The 13060-nt window shown below is 40.6% G+C and overlaps 1 long non-coding RNA gene across 1 annotated transcript in view; it reads right to left on the bottom strand.

Annotated features, from left to right (window-relative positions):
- LOC123371546 overlaps positions 1-12832 on the bottom strand; it is a 35363-nt gene extending 22531 nt beyond the window's left edge. Inside the window, exons 1-3 of the long non-coding RNA XR_006579835.1 lie at positions 12466-12832; positions 10884-11116; positions 4005-4153 (exon numbers count right to left, since the gene is read on the bottom strand). This is a non-coding gene — a long non-coding RNA (uncharacterized LOC123371546). The remainder of the gene's footprint in view (positions 1-4004; positions 4154-10883; positions 11117-12465) is intronic.
- Between the last annotated feature and the right edge of the window lie 228 nt (positions 12833-13060).

Here is a 13060-nt window from a genome sequence, read left to right as displayed (position 1 = left end):
AACTGATATTTAGACTTCCAGGATATGATGTAACCAGATGTGACAGAGAAATAACAAGCAGAGGAGGGGACTGTATATTTATTAAGGAAGGTCTTGGTTACATTGACATAGATGTACAAACTTAAGTTTTGAGTACAAAGCTGTTGAGATTCCTCTGCAGAATAATAGCACCTTTATACAAATCTATAATGTTTACAATCCATGTAAATAAAAATAGACAATCTAGAACTGGAAGAGTTAGTTAAGGGTGCCAAAGGCCCGTATATTATTTGTGGAGATCTTAACAGCCATAACGAAATATCGGGAAGCAGAAAAACTTATTATAATGCAAATGCCTGGAACAGTTCATTGACATGCACAACTTGGTGTTGATCTGGTGGATGGAACCTTTTTGTGTTTTGATCTGGGAATTGCAACAAGCAATACAGCAAGTAAATGTAGTTGTGAAATCTATAAAGAAGAAGAAATAGAAAGTGATCACTTCCCTATGCTAATTACATATCAAGGCCTAGGTAACATTGAGAACACTTAAGAAATTCCTACCTGGAATCTTAGAAAAGCAAACTGGAGACTCTTTAAGAATAAGTGTGCTGAGTAGCAAAGCACCCATTGGATAAGTGATAATCTAGACAAATTTCATGATAATTTAATAAAGGGAATTGTAGCAGCAGCCATCCTAGCTATACGTATGACATTGAAGTGCCACAAACTCAGAAATCCAGTTTATACCTGGTTTTATAGTAAATGATAAATTTGAAAGTTCTAATTTAGGAAAAGTGAATATTTTATCAAAAGAGTTCCAAAAAGTTAGTAGTGATACAAGTCAAAGGAAAGAGTTTTGTGAACAAAAACTAATACTTGTTGAAGAAAATTGTGCACTCTTACAAAGCTGGGTAGAATATAAAGACGATGTACTGAATGAAAATTTCAGCATACAGGAACTCAAAAAAGCTATAGACAAAAGTAAAAATACAGCCCCAGGTAAAGATAGCATATGTAATGCAATGCTTAAGCATCTACTGGAAGGGAGTTTAACAGTTTACCGGAAGGGAGTTTATTGAAATTATGTAATAATATATGGGGGAAAGGAATATTACTGGCAAAATGGAAGCAAGTGATGGTTATACTGATAGGAACACCTGGCAAATTACGAACAAGACTTGATGCATATAGACCTATTGCCATCCCATTGTGTGTGGGCAAAATTATGGAAAGAATGATAAATGAGAGATTAGTAGCATGGCTGGAAAAAAAATAAATTATAAACTGTGGACAAAGTGGCTTCAGCAAAGAAAGATGCACAGTTGATCATATGGTAAGATTAGAAATGCAAAAACTACGAGGAAGAGTTTATGTCAGCTGTCTTTTAGGACATTGAAAAAGTTTATGACATGCTATGGAGGGAAGGCTTGCTGTATAGATTGGTCACGATTGGAATAAGAGGAAGAATATTCCGGTTGATAAAAGACATCTTAAATGATAGAACCATACAAGTCAGAGTGGGGATGGCTTTGTCAAATATTTATAAACGTACTAATGGCACTCCACGGGGGAATGTTATCAGCCCAACCTTGTTTAACATTACAATGAATGATCTCCCAGAGAGTATAAGAGCAGCAATAGGTATTACCATATTTGCAGATGACTGTGCTGTTTGGGTCAAACACAGAAGACTTAAGATAGCTCTGGAGGGAACCACTGAGGCACTCAGGGATTTCAGAATGGGAAGATACTTGGGGATTTAAGTGCTCACCTGCTAAAACAAAGGGAACAATCTTCACAAAAAGGAAGATTGGGGAGAATGGAACTTATATCTCTATACAGAAACAATACAGGTAGTTCAAAATTTTACATTCTGAGGAGTCATTTCCAGTAACAAACCAACTTGGAAGGGTCAAGACTAAATGTAAAGATAGGATTAATCTGTTTAAAAGTTTTGCTGGGAACAATTGGGATGCAGATAAGAACAAATTGTTGATACTGTAGAGGGAATTAATAAAACCAGTTATACATTATGGATGCCACACCTTTAATTCAGCTTCTTAATTAACATAACAAAAATTAGAGCTGATCCAAGCCCAAGCTCTGTAAATCGCATGTGGCGCGAGTATTTTGACTCCATTGTGTGTGCTGCAGGTAGCAACTGGCGAAATGCCTATACATGTCAGGATTAACTTGTTAGATTTAACCTTTTGGGCTAAGGTTAATGGAAATAGTGAAGATAAGAGTACCAACCGAATATATGAGGACTGTTGCGAATTAAATAGACAAGAAGTAACTGGGAGCCACAAACTCCTACATGTTAACAGGGTCAAAAGGTGGATAAAAGACATAGGTGAAAAGGCAGGTCTGGAAGAAATTAAAATCTTTACTCACGGGAAATCAAACTATAGCTGGACGGCTGTCTCTCCAGCTGTGGATTTGGAATTATACAATAAAACAAAGAGACGAGCAGGATTGTCAAATATGATGTCTATGATTTGTGAGTTTATATATGGCAAATGGGATCAGCATTGCCAAATCTATACTGACCGCTCTAGAGATGACAACACAGGCCTTAAAAAATGAAGAGGTTGATATAAAATTCCCGTTGAATAAAGAGAACTTCAAAAGTTTGGTTAAGAGAGAATTTAAGAAGGAATGGCAAAAAACTATGGACCAAAGAGCAAAAAGGACAAAGGCTCTATGAAATATGTCCTAAACATGAGGCTAATGATATACTTAATAGCTGTGCTAGAAGAAGTGACATAACTGTACTTAAAGTGCTAACAGGCCACTGTAATCTGAATGGTAATTTACATTTACTAAACAAGCACAAAGACGGGTTTTGCAACACATGCAAAATCCAAGAAACAGTTGAGCATCTGCTGTGACAAATGCAGGGAGAATTACACAGAAAGAAAGACTCGTTATGAAGAACTGAGACCACTCCAGTTGAAAGAATGTACTCTTAAAGGATTGGTGAGAGCACTGGGAAAGGGGGGTAGCATTAAAAAGCATTACTTCACTTTTTTAAGGACACAGGATTGGCTGACAGAACATAGATATTTACTTATGCAAAAACTGCAGTAAGCGCGGTCATAGCCTCACGTGCTGAGACTGCTGTACCATGAAACGAGGAAGGAAGGAAAAGGGCTGTAACTCAGGGGAAGACTGCTGTGCCTGGGAGATCAGTGAAGAGGAAGATAATCGCAGAGCACCCCTTAGACCAGTGGTTCTCAAACTAGGGCCGCTGCTTGTTCAGGGAAAGCCCCTGGCACACTGGGCCAGTTTGTTTACCTCCAGGCCAATTGGGGCTGCAGAAAGCGGCGCAGGCCGAGGGACATGCTGGCTGCCCTTTCTGGAGCAGCAAACCACAGCCAGTGGGAGCCGCGATTGGAACGGCTGTGGACGCAGCAGGTAAAGAAACTAGCCCGGCCCACCAGGGGCTTTCCCTGAACAAGCAGCGTCCCTAGTTTGAGAACCACTGCCTCAAGGGACCAGGTATAGGGTTACCTGGAGGGGGCTTAAAGACAGACCCTAGCCCTGATCAAGGACAATAAAACTTACAGATTAGCTGAGTCCTAAAGGGGTGACTGAAACACTGCCTAAGAGACTTTTTATTATTATTATTTTGATTCTCCCTGTCCCCTGGGAGGGACAGGAAAATCTCTTTTTCTTTGTTTGGAGAAAATCTTGTACACCACAAGCAGGGGAAGGACTCTGTGAGTGCCAGAGGAGAAAAGCATCCCCAAATCATGTTCTGGTAGGGACGCAAGGGGGCTTCCCCACCACAGCCCTGCTTTGGGAATGCAACCCTATTCAGGGCAGCACTTCAGTCCAAGCTTTAAACATCAGCATGTGCTGACAGGTTGTCTTGACGAGGGATGGACTTAAGCACATGCCTAAGTGTTTTCCTAAATCAGGGTCTCAGAACTGCTTTTGGTCCTTCATACATCTTAATAAGAGCAAATAAAAGTACAATTATTAGCATTTAGTGCAAATTCACTAAACCCAGTCCTGACCTTAAGTGCTTTCCTGAATAGAGATGCTTTCCTGAGTCGGATCCAGAGCCATGCTACTGCTGCTGCTTGGTTCTCTGTTGATCTCCTTTCAACCACAGATTCCTCTGTAGCTGAGGATGTCGCTGCTAGCAGAAGAGGTGAATCTATTCCTGCAAGGGTGGAGAGTTTTGTCACAGTCAGAGTGAAAAGAGAGTCTGAAAAAGGCTGTCTAGTCTCTAATTTATCTAAGGCCTGGTCTACACTAGGGGGGAGGTTCGATCTAAGGTACGCAACTTCAGCTACGCGAATAGCGTAGCTGAAGTCGAAGTACCTTAGTTCGAATTACTTACCCGTCCTCACGGCGCGGGATCGACGTCCGCGGCTCCCCCGTCGACTCCGCCACTGCCGTTCACGGTGGTGGAGTTCCGGAGTCGACGGGAGCGCGTTCGGAGTTCGATATATCGCGTCTAGATGAGACGCGATATATCGAACTCCGAGAAATCGATTGCTACCTGCCGATATGGCGGGTAGTGAAGACGTACCCTAAGGTTCTTATAAGGCCCCTTATTACTATAGCAGGGGTAGGCAACCTATGGTACGTGTGCTGAAGGTGGCACGCGAGCTGATTTTCAGTGGCACTCACACTGCCCGGGTCCTGGCCACCAGTCCAGGGAGATCTGCATTTTAATTTAATTTTAAATGAAGCTTCTTAAACATTTTAAAAACCTTATTTACTTTACATACAACAATAGTTTAGTTATATATTATAGACTAATAGAAAGAGACCTTCTAAAAACATTAAAATGTATTAATGGCACGCGAAACCTTAAATTAGAGTGAATAAATGAAGACTCGGCACAGCACTTCTGAAAGGTTGCCGACCCCTGTACTATAGTATCAGAGCACCTCACAATCTTTAATGTAGTTATCCTCACAACACCTCTGGGAGGCAGGGAGGTACTGTTATTCCCAATGAGGCACAGAGAAACCAAAATTATTTGCCCAAAGTCAGGCAGAAAGCCTGTGACAAAGCAGGGAATTGAACTTGCATCTCCCAGGCTAATGTCATTAGGCCATCTTTCCTTTTAAAAGTAGGCAACAGCTAATACATTTTTAATCTTGTTTATCAGCATTTTCCTAAGGGGCTGTGTGGACTTCTGACATTTTATATTTTGACGTGTCTTTGGTGTTTAAAATATGTATGTAAAAGGTTTTTCACAGTTAGAATTGAGTCCCTTGGACATTTTTAGCTTGTCTTGTTGGTAGTGCTGGAGTAAAATTCAAGACTCTTTTATTAATGATTTGTTCTTCTGAATGGCCATCTAGAATAACTCATCATTTGAACTGCAGGTATTTGCATGCTCCCTATGTGAATGTCTCAGGTGCTCTTTATGGCAGACACTAAAGAAAAGATTTAAATGCTTCTGTTTGTTCTTGTAGGAATTTATGTACTGCCCAAGTATCACTTTATAGTCCCTGAGCCAGGAGTAAGAAGGATACTTAGTACTTACATAATGTTTTATCTTTAAGAAAATCATTGATTTTTTTTATTAGTCTTACAGTAGCATCCAGAAGCTCCAAACCGGATTAAGGCCCCATTATATTAGGTGCTGCCTCATTCACTGAGCGCTGTCCAAACTCTGCACTGAATGAGCCAAGGGTCCTGTGGACAAAATGATGTATGTTCATATAACTAGTGACTGTATCATAATGCACAAGGCCAGAGAAATGAAGTTGTAAGAGAACCTTAATTCTGGCATTTCTTAGCTATTGGGTGCTTGACTTTGCAACTTTAACAATGTTCTTTTAACAGATTTGTTTTGGAACGGAATTCTCTAGGTTCAAAAAAATCTGAAGAAAAAAGAAGTTCCATCATATGGCACTGTAACATCCCTCCTCTTCCCCTGTGGATCATCAGCAAAGTGTTTACAAGACCATTCAGATCCACAGCACAGACCTCTACCACTTAAGCTAAAGGAGCAACTCTATTAGCAGGTAGCAGTAGTAGGCTGTTATCCTTTGTTTGAACCTCCTGTTAGAGAGAGGCACAACAGACATTTTGCTGTTGGGTTAAATAACTATTTGCTAGGAAGCATTAGAAAGACAGGAATCAGAATTCCATGTCTATCCTGGCTCTGATAGGGCAGTGTTGTCTAGTGATTAAAACAAGGGATTGAGTGTGAGGCCTCCTGAATAACATTTGTTTGTTAGGACTCCTGTGTGCTATTTGTTTGTTAATGATGCTTTGCAGTTGAATAGTGCTCATTCATATGTGTGTCTCAAAACAAAATGTCAGTGGATGTGCAGGAGTAGCCCTATTTTACAGATGCCATAGACTAGCACATAGATTTGGAGTATTCATTCTGAGAGGCTGGATATGCAGATAAAACTTGAGTCTTCCATCACAGGATGTGTCTACACTGCAAATAAAAACACACAGTTGGCCCGTTCCAGCTGATTCGGGTCTCAGGGCTCAGACTGTAGGGCTGTTTAATTGCAGGGTAGGCTTCCAGGCTTGGGCTGAAGCCTGAGCTCTGGGACTCTTCCACCTCACTTCCCAAGCCCGGAAGTCTACACAGCAATTAAACAGCCCTGCAGCCCAAGCCCCACAAGACTAAGTCAGCTGGCATGGGCCAGCCGCAGGTGTCCAGTTGCAGTGTAGACATACCCTAAGAAACCTGGGTTCTCTCTTAGCTTTGCCAAAAATAGTCCATTGGCTCTTTGGGGAGGCTTGCACTGCTTTTGCCTATGGTCTATGAGTAAAGAGAGCTTGTTTAGTTTCCAGGGCTGTCAATTTGTCACCTTTCACAAGCACTAAATTTCCTAAAAAAAAATGCTATATAGTCAAATTGGTTTTAATTGACTTTCTTATCACTTGTACTTCTGTCTATATAAAATTGTGTGTGTGTGTGTATGTGTGGGGGGGCGGGGCAGGTTCCCTGCTTCTCTTTTGGAAATAATACCCTTCTGTGTGTCAAAACCAAAAAACTTTCACAATACAAGTTTATCTTTAAAAAGATCTTTGAAAATAGTGGAAAAGCATGGCATAGCTTTTGGGGTTTTAACAGAGAACAGGGCAGGGTTAGAAGAGCTGTGATTTAATTTGGGTCACCAGGACTTAGAAAACTGTCATTTAATAACAACAAATGTACAATGTTTATATGTATTGTACTTATTTATAGTGATATGTTGCAACATGGCTAAGTATGTATTTCCTAGCCTCATTATTAAAGCTCATAATGGACTGCATCTCTCTCTCTCTTCCCCCCCGCCCCCGAATGAATGCCAGTAATCCAGCAGCAACATTATGAAATTATTTAGCACACTTACTCAAAACAAAAACAGCAACATTTCCAGTTATTTCTATTCAGGCTTTTGCAAGATATGTTATTACCTCTTTTAAGTAACACGAGGCTCAAGAGATGAGAGGTGAAGCAAGACAATAGAACACATTGTTTTACAGAATGTTATTCCCCCCATTGTGCAACCACAACCAGCTGTCCCAGGCCAAGTTTTTTAAAGGGGCAGGATGAACTCTTGTTTGAAAGTGACATTAAAGGAGTCCTGCTGTGAAATGCTCTCTAGGTCACAACCTTTTGTGGCCTCAAAATGTATTACATTGAATTGGATCAATCCAGCCCCCACAAACTTCTTGTCCAACGTACACATCTCTATGGTTATGAGAGTTCAAAGAGATATAAGTGATGGAGGAAATCACAGCAAAACTTGCGTTCATATGTGACTGGTAAGCCCTCCAGAAGATTCCAGCTCAAAATCGGTTTACAAGGGAGAGTGGAAGAAATCTTGGTGTCATTTTAAAAAAAGTGGCGGAGGGACTTCCTAGAATTACAGGTCCCCTGAAGAGTAGCCCATACCAGTCATTTTCTTTTCTTACAATGGGATGGCTAAACTGTTTCTCACAGGCCAGATATTCTCCACTGTGCCCAGCTACAGTGCTGAAATTCAGGAATAGCTCCACTGAAGCAAATAGAGTTAATTGGTGTAACACCCTGAGAGAAGAATTAGGCCCAATAAGCTTGTGGCATGAAGCTATACTAACTTTGTGCAAGTCTACACTACGGGGTTAAGTTGACCTAAGTTATGTAACTCCAGCTAATTGAATAATGTAGCTTAGGTCGACTTATTGAGGTGTGTACACCACGGTGGGTCTACAGGAGAAACTCTCCCATTGACTTATCTTATGTTTCTTGTTCTGGTGGAGTACCGGAGTCAACGGGAGAGTGTCTGCAGTTGATTTAGTGGGTCTTCACTAGACCCGCTAAATTGACCCCCAGTGGATTGATTGCCGCAGCGTCGATCCACGGTAAGTGCAGACATACCCTTTGAATACTGAGGTGCGGCATGTGTGGCTGCTCAGATCCTGTGAAGCACAGTGTGCCATTTGTAGCCCTGGGGCTCCTAGGAGATTACTGAAATAGCTGTCAGTTGGACAAAGCTTGGGTGCACCTGCTTCATAAAAGGGATAAAATTCAGAAATTTCCACTGGCGCTCATGCTCTAATCTCTGACTGCCTGAGAGATTATAAATGCTTAAAGGGAAACTGTCCATTTGCACACCAGGAAGCCAATTCTCCATTGCTCTAGGTACCCTTGACATCACTCTAGCAACTTAAAGGGACTGTAAAGTACTGTAGCTCCTAATCAGGAAATAGCCCTCACATAGGGGCTTCCCTGGATGGTGTAAAGTTGGTACAACTGGCTGTCTGCCCTCCCACCCAAAATACTCTGCCGTTGGAGCATGCCAAGGATGGTGATATTATTTTTTGTATTACCATAGCACCAAGGAGCCCTAGTCATGAACCAGGACTCCATTATGCTTGATGTTGTACAAACACAGAACAAAAAGACACTCAGGGCATAGCCAGAATGCTGCTGTGCTCTGGCTATTCTCAGCGGCAACAATGGCCACAGAAGGCCATTATAAGTGAGCCTAAATAAGCTGTGCATCTCTTCATGCAAAACGCTTCTGTAAAGATCATGTTCCTAACTTGTTGCTTTGACCACATCAGTCCTCTTGTGTCCCTCACTAGCTTCTTCTTTTCTACAACATCAAAAAACAAGCAAAAAACCTATTTCTCTTCACTTTTAAGGCACTTTGTGGTCTATTCCCACTCTACCAATCAAATCTTGTATATTATGGTGTTGTCAACACCCACCTGATCTGCCAATCATACCTGTCTTGAATGCCCATTTGTCAAACTTTCCAACAAGCACCTTTGTGGGTTTTTTTCGCATACCACTCTCTATACTGGGAAGGAGCTCCCTGCAAACATCCAAAAAGCCACCTCATTTTTCCTCTTTCAAATTTCCCTCTGTCATGATGACTACAAAAATTTGGCAACTGGTGTGCAGTGACTTCTGCTTCTTGTGCTGTTCTTAATTGTTTCATTGGTACCTTCTGCTTCCTCTGTCTGTTTATAGCTTTCTGTTGTCCTTTGTCTTAGGCTTAGATTGTAAATTCTTCAGGGCAGGGGACATCTTTATATGTGTTGTGCTAAGTACTGTACAAACAGGGCCCTGATCCTTGACTAGGGCCTCTTCAATACAAATAATAATTTACATAAATTAGAGCAGCTGCAGGGCTCTGAGGCTGCTCTAATTTGTGCCAGAGTTTGACCCTGGACTATGAGTAAATGGAAACTCACCTTTGCACACTTCTTTTCCTGCACAAATCTTAGCTTGGTTGGCACAGACATTTGGGACACATACATTGTAAACAAGCACATTCCTTTACCTGGGTTGTTAATTAAATTTTGGTTTATTAACCATAAAAATGTATAATTTAAAATGTACTAGTAACCGAGTCATGCTCTTTAGTTGTCACAGTTCTCTCAGTTTGGACAATGAACATTTAAGGGAGTCAGTTTCCATTTTATTTGTAGTCTGTTTCCCTTTCATGTTCTTAGTGCTGCAATTTTGGGGCTTCAAACACTGCAGGGGAATATTTGTTTTAAAATAAATGCTTTTAAAATGTAATTTAAAACCAATCATGAAAACATTTCTATTGGGCTTAGGTTCTGAATCTTGGGCCAAAGTTAAGTTGATAAATTCCTTTAAAAGATCAAACTACAGCACATATCCCATACATTACGTACTGTTACCCAGGGACCTGCTGATATGACACCCAATATATATCCACTTTCCTGTACCGTGAAGTTAAATAAACTTTTTAAAACAAATGCTCCATTAGCTCCTGACTATTAATCTTAGTGTATTAATGGAGGCTGTTTTAAGCCAGCTAGACTTTTTTTCCTATTCTATTAAAATATTTACATTGTAATAACTCAGCAAGGTTTTTTTTTCTAAATGGAAAGCCCATAAGTGGGTGAAAGTATTTTAGAGCAGGGTGAGACTGAAGGGACATGACATGTTATTGAATTGAGGGCCCTAGAAGGTGAGGTCTGTGCAGTCATAAATTCCAGGAATGCGGATGTGACTCTCTCAATGTGTATATGAAGTTGACAGCATTTGACAGCTACCATCTGTGAACAATAACGTATAGAAAAGCAAGGCTGCATGATGCAGACTGGAATGTACCTATCAGACTCTAAGGACTATAACAATTTACTACTCATTATCAGGGACCATATCATGATTAGCTGCAGGGCTTGGAATGAAACTTGGAAATTATGAGAACAAAGTCCCCCTTGTTAAAACAGAGTAATTAGTTTAATACACATGATGAGAAAATAGGCAGGAGACTTTCTTTTTTCCCCTTTTTATTAAGTGTTTACCATCCATGTCCTGCACAGGAGCCCTAAAAAGCCTGCAGACTGAAAATGGACAGAATGTTGTGTCATTCTGGATCCTAAGAAAATGGCTCTTTTGCATTTGGGGACTTAGGGCTACCGATTCAACCCTTTCCTGGCATCATGCATACCTTACAGCAGAAGATTGCAAAGAGGGACCATGATGATAAATGCATTTGTGTCACATTAGCTGATCAATGTTATTTTCCTGCTTCTCCATGCTGTCCAATGTTTCCTGTGATCAGAACATTTTGGCAGTAATGCCTGCGTTGAGGAGGACGTTTCCGTAAGGACACTCTCAATCCTACGGCTGATGAAGGGATATTTCATATTTTCTCAGTTCCTTATATTTTCAATGTGTCTCCTAGTCACGACAGTAATGCAAATAATACATCATCATAATAAGCTACTCAGCAGCTATCAGATAGTAACAACTTTTGGTCATTATTGACTTGGATCAGATTTGAACAAGGTGGCCACAGGTGAAAAGTTCCATTTACCATTACTATTCCTCCCTCCCATCCAATCTACTCTGTAATGGTTTTGATTTCCTGGTAGATGTCAACCATAAAGACTCAAACTGACACTAATCCTACAATATGCATTGATCAGGGATGTAGACGGGTCTTTGCATCCCTACTTTGCAAATTGTTCTTGACAGGTTCCATCCTTTTGGCAACGCTGTTAATATGCTTTCTGTATGCAAAGAGGGATGTTTACAACCGAGAGCTTGAAATACTATTAGCTCTTGAGAGAAATCAGTTCTGTCTGTATCACACCCTGAAATGTCTCTGCTCAGATTTCACTTCCTCAGAGGGAAGCTCAGTTAAGAAGTTAGCAAGTGATTTATTTCTAAACATTGTTTGAGCAATTCCCATATTTAGACGTTAAACTTTTTCAAGCACATAGTGAAAAGAGGATCATTTTCACAGCACTCCACTCTAATTCAGGTAATATAATACATTCCCTCATAATTGTAAAGAAAATGGTGATGGGAACAAGATTGCCTGTAATTTTCTTCCCAACATTTGAGAGCTAGTTACATGGTTACTTTGTTATTTTACCTCATTTTTTTAAGGTGGGAGCAGTTTTTGAGAGTCCAGGGTCACACATCACTGAAAATTCCTTCCCTCTGTGCCTTAAAATATTGGTATTAAATCAAAGTTTTCATTGTTTCTCACACACTTTCTCATATACATGAAGATGTGTAAAGTTTTAATAAGTTATAAGGCTTCCTATTCTTATCCTGCCCCTTAGCTAATGTATTGCCAATTGCTTTCCCTTTCCTCCCCACTCAAACCAATCTGGGTGATCTGACCTCATTCTCTAGTTTTGCTTCTTGCATGGTTCAAAATCCATTAACTGTCAGGCAAGAATTCATCTTTTAAGTTCCTTGGCCTTCCAGTTCTTTTGGGCATTGTAGCTGTCTGGGAGTGATTATCCGACTTATAAACACAGTTGGAGAGTCTTTATCATACAATAGTGCTTATCACTGATAATGGGCTTGATCTTGAGAAATGGTGAACTCCATGGGAACTGGGGCTGCTCCACACATCTGAGCATCAACAAAATCCATAACTAATCTGCCTATTTCTGTCATGAGTTTTTTGAGATATTCACTGATTTTTTTCTAACGTGCTTGATGGCCTTTGATTAAGTAGAAAGTCCCAATAAAGTGCGTGAGATTTTCAAAAGCACTCAATATTGACCTACCTTTGCTCCCCTTGAGCTCAGTGGTAAAACTCCCGTTGATCTTCTATCTTCAGTGGCTTTGTTTCCCTTATGTCTTCTCACAGTAATAGGCAGTGGGTCTTGGAGTGTTTTTTTCCCTGCTATTAAATAGCAGCTACCAACCCGGCCCTTGTCCCACAAAACTAAATGGAAAGTAATGTTCAGTTTTTGTATTAATGTTCCCCTCCACTAAATATTATTAATTGTCTTGGTTTATATGAGATTAATAAACTCTGGAGACTTCTCTGGGAGCCCAGGAGGTACATTCAAGAGTAGAATTTGACTCTTTGCTTTAGCAAGAACACTGATAATGAAAAAATGATCAGCCTTCAAAATAAGGGCTGCAACAGCATTAAAAGTCCAGCTCCTTAGTTTGGCAAGCTGACACCCACAATGACAAATCCAGGGTCAGGAACACATATTAAACATGTTGCTCTATCCCAATGCTCTCTGTTGGCTCCATTTTCATCACTGAGAAGGGTATTAACCTTGACCTTAATCCTGCTCCCCAAGGATTTCAAAGGTCCATAGCATTGCCATTTTCAACCCCATGCTGGATCCTGACGGAGCCAGTAGG

Source organism: Mauremys mutica, chromosome 5, assembly GCF_020497125.1.
Source record: "Mauremys mutica isolate MM-2020 ecotype Southern chromosome 5, ASM2049712v1, whole genome shotgun sequence".
Lineage (NCBI taxonomy): Eukaryota > Metazoa > Chordata > Testudines > Geoemydidae > Mauremys > Mauremys mutica.
Note: the sequence above shows the minus strand (reverse complement) of the source record. Positions and strands in the feature narration are given on the sequence as shown.